The sequence below is a fragment of the Portunus trituberculatus genome, unplaced genomic scaffold (assembly GCF_017591435.1).
Source record: "Portunus trituberculatus isolate SZX2019 unplaced genomic scaffold, ASM1759143v1 PGA_scaffold_408__1_contigs__length_199450, whole genome shotgun sequence".
NCBI classification, from domain to species: Eukaryota; Metazoa; Arthropoda; class Malacostraca; order Decapoda; family Portunidae; genus Portunus; species Portunus trituberculatus.
Window position 1 is genome coordinate 52,501 of NW_025541576.1, and position 7,062 is coordinate 59,562.

The window sequence follows — 7,062 nt, forward strand, 5'->3', positions numbered from 1 at the left end:
ATATATATATATATATATATATATATATATATATATATATATATTTTTTTTTTTTTTTTTTTTTGCGCGCGAGCCAGCCATGGAAAGTGTGAATGCCATTGCGGAGAGTGCCAAGCAGAAGGTACCGATTGTCTACAGCACCTTCAATATTTCAGAAGTGAGTACCTTAATATTTAGTTAAAAACTTCTATTATATAAAATTGGATTGGTAATTGAAATGCTCTTTATTTTATCAAGATTCTCTCTCTCTCTCTCTCTCTCTCTCTCTCTCTCTCTCTCTCTCTCTCTCTCTCTCATCGATTTATAGCTACTACTGCTGCTACCACTACCACCAGTACTACTAGTAGTATTAGTACTACTACTGATGGTACTACTAATAATACTCATGCAACAACAACAACAACTGTAGTACTACTACTACTACTAATATTACTACTACTAATACTCATGCTACTTGTACTACTACTTCTACTACTACTACTACTACTACTACTACTAATGCTACAACAGCTACTATTAGTACTAGCACTAACAAAACTATTATTTATTTCAGTTTATCATTTCATTAATAATATCGTCAGTGATAATGCATTGTCTAATTATTTCTTACTTTTATTTCTTATATATTTTCTCTCTCTCTCTCTCTCTCTCTCTCTCTCTCTCTCTCTCTCTCTCTCTCTCTCTCTCTATATATATATATATATATATATATATATATATATATATATATATATATATATATATATATATATATATATATATATATATATATATATATATATATATATATATATATATATATATATATATATATATATATATATATATATATATATATATATATATATATATATATATATATATATATATATATATATATATATATATATATATATGTTTATTGTGTTCTTGATTGTACTAATAATTTATTGTAGCAGTGTCATAGTTATTGTGAACATTATTACTATTACTTTTTATTGTTAGTTTATTATGACATCTTTGTTATAATCCTCATGCTTACTGTCAACGCGATGAGTATAGCATATTTGAACATTTTCCGTAATAGCTGAAGTAAAGTTCACCGCTACTCAGGCTAACATGTAATGCATATCGCCAAAACGAAGCCACAAGCTTAATAGACAAGATTAACACTAATGTTATGTGCTAAATGTGCTCTGTAAATATTATGTGTGAAATGAAATCAATCACAATCTCTCTCTCTCTCTCTCTCTCTCTCTCTCTCTCTCTCTCACACACACACACACACACACACACACACACACACACACACACACACACACACTAGAAGGTGTAAATTAAAATCATTGTATCAATAATACAAAGTTCATTGAAAGCAGTTAGCTACTATAATAAGCTTTCACTGTCTCGATTATTTTTCATTATCATCTTCCTCCAAATACTTAGTCTCTAATTTAACTGCTGCCATAATTATTTATTTTATTCCCGTAGTATAGCATGATCATGTTGTTGTGATGTGACGCGGCGTCAGGTAGACAAACTCTCCTCCTCACAAAACTCCCGAAGCGAGTGATGACACCCGGAGGGGTAACAGGGAGTGAAAGCGAATGGGAAGGTACGGGGGAACAAGGTTATATAGCGGGAGGAATTGGTGGTGCAGCATGAAGGGAAGATAACTTGGGGATAGGTTGGGCGAACGGTGGTGGTCGGAGGCCTGCCGGAGACGAGCTGGGTGGGGGAAAAGGCACTGCTGAGGTCATGTCCTGCCAGGCGATGAAGAGAGGGCGGTGCTGCCCCAGAAGCGACCGGATTTTCAACGGTGGCGACCCGGGGCGGCAGGCAGAGCGATATCACTTTCCTTGGGTGTGGGAAGCGCAGACTCCGCTGCGGGCGGAAGGTGCGGTTGCGGGGAGCAAGGGTGGCGCCGCAGGAGGTGAGTGGGGTTGGTAGGGATGGTCTTAGGGTGCGGGTTGGGCGAGTGACAGGTGAGCCGCCTTCACTCTATCTCATGAGGGATGTACGGGCGGCCTTGACTTCGAGGGTGAAGTATTTCTCGCTCTGGTGCAACACGTGGTACTGGCCCGTGTAAGGCGGCTGGAACGATACTGTGGTGGTGCTGGTCCTCAGGAAGACCGCTGCCGCATCATAGAGGTCCGCCGGGAAATGGGTGGGGCAGGAGGGGTATATACGAGGAAGAATGACCTGGAGATTCGCCATTGCCTGCTGCAACGACGGTCGAAAGGCCAGGAAGTGTCCGCCGGGAACAGGTGCAACGAGTTGGCCAGGAAGCCGTAAGTCTTCCCCGTAGACCAGCTCCGCCGGCGATTGGTGCATTTCCTCCTCCATGGCCCATGGCTCAAATTTCACCCCCTGGTCGATGATGATGGTGACTGGCGGTCCGAGGCTCGACACCAACTCTAGAAAGGAAGTACATTCTGCCGTGCTGTCAGACATCAGAACCGCGGTGCCCCAGCGTGTGGTCCGGTCCACACAGGTGGGGAGGTACCGGTGGCCCCAACAAGTGTGGAAACGTTCCGTGGGCGTGAGGATGGCCTGCAGTGGGTTGTGGGTATTGCGGTGAATCTTGACAGCTTTTACGGCCCGCCCTTAACATACTCCACTACCATCCCCTCCACGTCACCGTCTCATAAAGCCCCGCTACTGTCCCGAAGTTGGATTCACGCGGCCCCATTCTACTCCAGCGGAAGTGTTAAAGCAAGCTACTACTGGAAAGTCAGTCGAGGTCCAGGCCTCAACCAGTAAACACAACGCCTCTTGGACTACCGTGGGATCCACCTCACCCAGCACTTCACCACTGCGACACCTCATAAGTATCACTTCTCCTCGTCCGTTTTTTCCACATTGCCTCCATATAGGATTAGGATTATTGTTAGGTATTAAGTTGGGTTCTTTATTGTTGTATTTATTTATGTGTTATATGTATATGTGTATGTCAGTTTCCTGTGTTTCATGTTATATCTATGTGTATGTCAGTTTCATGTTTCATGTTATATATATGTGTATGTCAGTTTCATTATGGGTTATTAAAATAGCTTTTTAAAGTGCCCCCTTTGCATTTCCTCACCAGTTGAACCTGCAGTGTTTTTTTTTTTATTGTTATTGTTCACCGGCTCCCCGATGCCAATCTTACCCGTTTAACCGGTGAACGTAACAATTGGCGACCGTGACAGGACCATTATAACCCTTGTTCAGTGTTCCATTTTTCCAGTGACTTTTTTCTGTGATTACATTATTTTTTGTGTTTCTGTGGTGTTGTGACTTTGATGTGTTTTTTTTTCTGTGACTTACTCTGCGTGTGGTTTAAATTTACCTTTGTGCGATCAAGTGGCTCCTTTTGGGTTAAAAGTGCTTCGTGACTTTCATTGGTATCGCATAGCAGTGGTAGAGCAGGAAACCAGGTAGAAAGGCGTGTTCACCGATAGCACTTATCTCTATTTTTTGCACATAGGCAGGTGTGTAATAAGTGTTATCCAAGTGTTGGGATCATCATATGTTCATGCGAACCCTCAATCCCCTCACTTCGCGGATCATTTTTCTCGCTAGTTAGAATCGGCCATTTTAACTAGTCTCTCAGACTAATCCGCCTCCTTATCAATAACAAGTCTCAGTACAATTCGCTCCTCACTCTCAAGTCTCGTAACTAGAGTAATCCGGATCCCTCTTAATGCCGTAATTCTCTAGTTTACCCCTCATTAGTGATTGTACTCATAAGTGTTTACTTAAGTATAATCTAGGTAATTTCAAGGTTGCCTTTATTATCACTCTGCCAAGTTCCTCACTTAAGTAATTCGCTTATCATTTTTTTGTTGTTGTTTAACATCTATTTAATATGGCTTCCGCTCAGTTTAACGTTGAAGATTTTTGTGCTGACCCTTCTCTGGAACAACTTAAAGATGCTAATATAAAGAAGGACCAATGGAAAGCCATCGCTAAACATTTTGATGTTCCCATCACGTCTCAGATGACTAAAGAGGTCATTAAGAATGTAGTTGTTGAACATCTAGTGCAAGAAGGTCAGTTGCTAGGAAATGCCATAGAAGAGTTAACTCCCATGTCAGCCTCTACGAGGACTATAATACACAGTCCCCAGGAAGAACAGGATAAGAGTAGGATAAGTCAGTGGGAAATTGAGAAGCTTAGACTAGAATACCGGATGCATGAAAAACAAATGCAACTACAGGCAGAAAAAGAAGAGAGAATTACAGGAAAGACAAATGCAACTACAGGCAGAAAAGGAAGAGAGAAAATTTCAGTTACAACTTAAAAGGCAGGAGAAAGAGTTAGACATTCAAGAGTTAGCCCTACGAAATGACGCTAAGTTTAGAGGGGAAGAAATAGATATAAAGAAAAAGTTAGCAAGCTTTAATCCCGCTACAGCTGCTCCGCTAGTTCCCCCTTTTGATGAATCTGATGTTGACGGGTCATTTCGCGCTTTTGAGATTGCTAATAGGAATAAATGGCCCAAGAATCAGTGGGTGTCTTTCTCTCCTTGTCCCCAAGCTAGTAGGAAAAGCTTACAGGTTATACAACGGCCTTAGTGATGAGGTAGAGTATGAAGAGATCAAAGGTAACATTCTAGACGCTTACTCTATCACTTCTGACAGATACAGACAACAGTTCCGAAAGTATGTTGAATTTGCTAGTGAGAAACTAAAACAATTTAAGAAATGGTTAGCTGCCCTTAACATTACCACCTTTTCGGAGTTGCTCAATCTAATGGTCCTGGAAGAATGGAAGAACAAGTTACCCTTTAATATTCTGAGGCATGTGGAAGAACGGGGAGAGAGTGATCTTATGTCTGCCGCTAAAGTGGCTGATGCCTTAGTTTTGTTGATGGGATCCCTGGGTAGTAGAGGTCGTGGTTCACTATCTAATGTTAGGTCCTCCTTTGGGGAAGGTTTTGGGGGCGCGGGTGGTAAGCCGACCGGATTCTCGCCAAATGCATATAATTCCCCATGGTGTGCATACTGTAAGAAACCAGGTCACACGATCCAAAAATGTAGACACCCAAATTGCAAGGCCTCTCAACGTCAACTTTCTTTTGTGGCCCCTAAACCTAACACATTTGAGAACAAGAAACCAGTGGCCCTAGCTAACCCTGTCAACTCTCCTCTAGAACTTTATGACTCGTACATGTATCAAGGTAAAGTGTCCCTGACTGATGGTAAAGACAAGGCAATAAATGTCAAGGTTCTGCGTGATACAGGTGCTGCCCAATCCATCTTAAGGGAAGATGTCATCCCTAACATCAAACAGGCTTTCACTGGGAGAAGGTGATCCTTACAGGTCTCGAATCACAGCTCTCCTATCCCTTGGCTAATATTAGCTTACAGTGCCCTTTCATTTCAGGAGAGGTTGTGGTAGCCATTAAACCTGGTGAACTGCCAGTACCGGGGGTACATCTTGTACTGGGTAACGATCTTGCGGGTAACTTGGCTGTTCCAAACTTAATTGTTCTTGATTCTCCCTTAACAGAAAGTCCCACTAAGACCCTGGACGAAACATCCCCTCACTTCTTCCCAGTGTGTGCAGTCACCAGGTCTCAGTCCAAGTCCCCTGCCCTTTCACCACCTCCTCCACCAATGATTGCCTCTACTGACAACTTGTACAATAACATCATTTCAAAGGAGAATTTGATTAATGCTCAGGAACAGGATCTCACTTTGGCTAAGATCAGACATGTTGCCAGTGAGACAAAGGATATGTCTAAATTGCCTTGTTTTTATTATCAGGAAGGAGTCCTGATGCGTGCCTACAGACCTCCTGAACTGAAACAACTAGACACCTGGTCAGAAACACATCAAGTTGTCATCCCTTGTCTGTAAGACCAGCCATTATAGAACTAGCTCATGATGGATTGTCAGGTCATCTAGGCATCCAAAAACCTACAAGAAGGCTCTTCAACATTTTTTTGGCCAGGAATGAAAAAGGATGTGTCACACTATGTAAAACATGTCACATATGTCAAATTGTGGGTAAGCCTAACGAACGCCTTGTGCCAGCTCCTCTGACGCCTATTCCAGTTCAGACGGAGCCCTTCGAAAAGATCGTTCTAGACTGCGTAGGGCCCTTACCCAAAACCAAACGAGGGAATCAGTATTTGTTAACCCTCATGGATCCCACTACCAGGTACCCTGAAGCATTCCCTCTTAAGAACATCACATCAAAGACCATTGTAAAACATCTAATACATTTTTTCACCTCGGTAGGAATTCCAAAACAAATTCAGTCTGACAAGGGTAGCAATTTCACTAGCAATTTTTTCCAACAGATAGTGAATGAGCTAAACATCGACCATGTAACCTCCTCGGCTTACCACCCCAATCCCAAGGCTGTCTGGAGCGGTTTCACCAAACATTAAAATCCATGATGAAGAAGTATTGCTTGGAGCATCAAGGAGACTGGGATGAAAGTATCTCTTTCCTTCTCTTCGCTTTAAGAGAATCTCCTCAAGATTCTTTAGGTTACTCCCTTTTGAATTACTCTATGGTAGACAGATCAGGGGGCCTCTCAAAATATTAAAGGATCAATGGTTTACTCAAAATACTCCTTCAAGCCCCAGTGTGTCTGACTACATCAGTAACCTTAAGAATAAAATCAGTGAAGTCAGATCTTTTGCTAAATCAAACTTCCTCAAATCTCAAACTAAAATGCAACAAAATTCTCTTCCCAAATCTGTCATGAGAAGTTTCAAACCAGGAGACAAGGTTTTACTTTTTCTCCCACTCCAGGCAATGCTCTTCACAGTAAGTTCATGGGACCTTATGTTGTGGCTCAAAACTAAGTCCATTAAACTATGTGGTTCATACTCCTGACTGTCGTAAGGATTCCCAACTAGTTCATATTAACCTAATGAAACCTTACCACTCCAGAGAACCAGAGGACGACTTGTCTCGCACTGTACCTGTATGTCTGGTAGGGAAGGAGTCTGGTCCTGTGCCCCCCTGAGGAAGAGTCCGACATCGAATTCCTCTTCTCGTCACCTAAAGGACGCCTCTCAAACAGCGAAATCATGTCCAACCTTGATGAAGTTTTTTTTCCTTTAACACCTTCACAACAGTC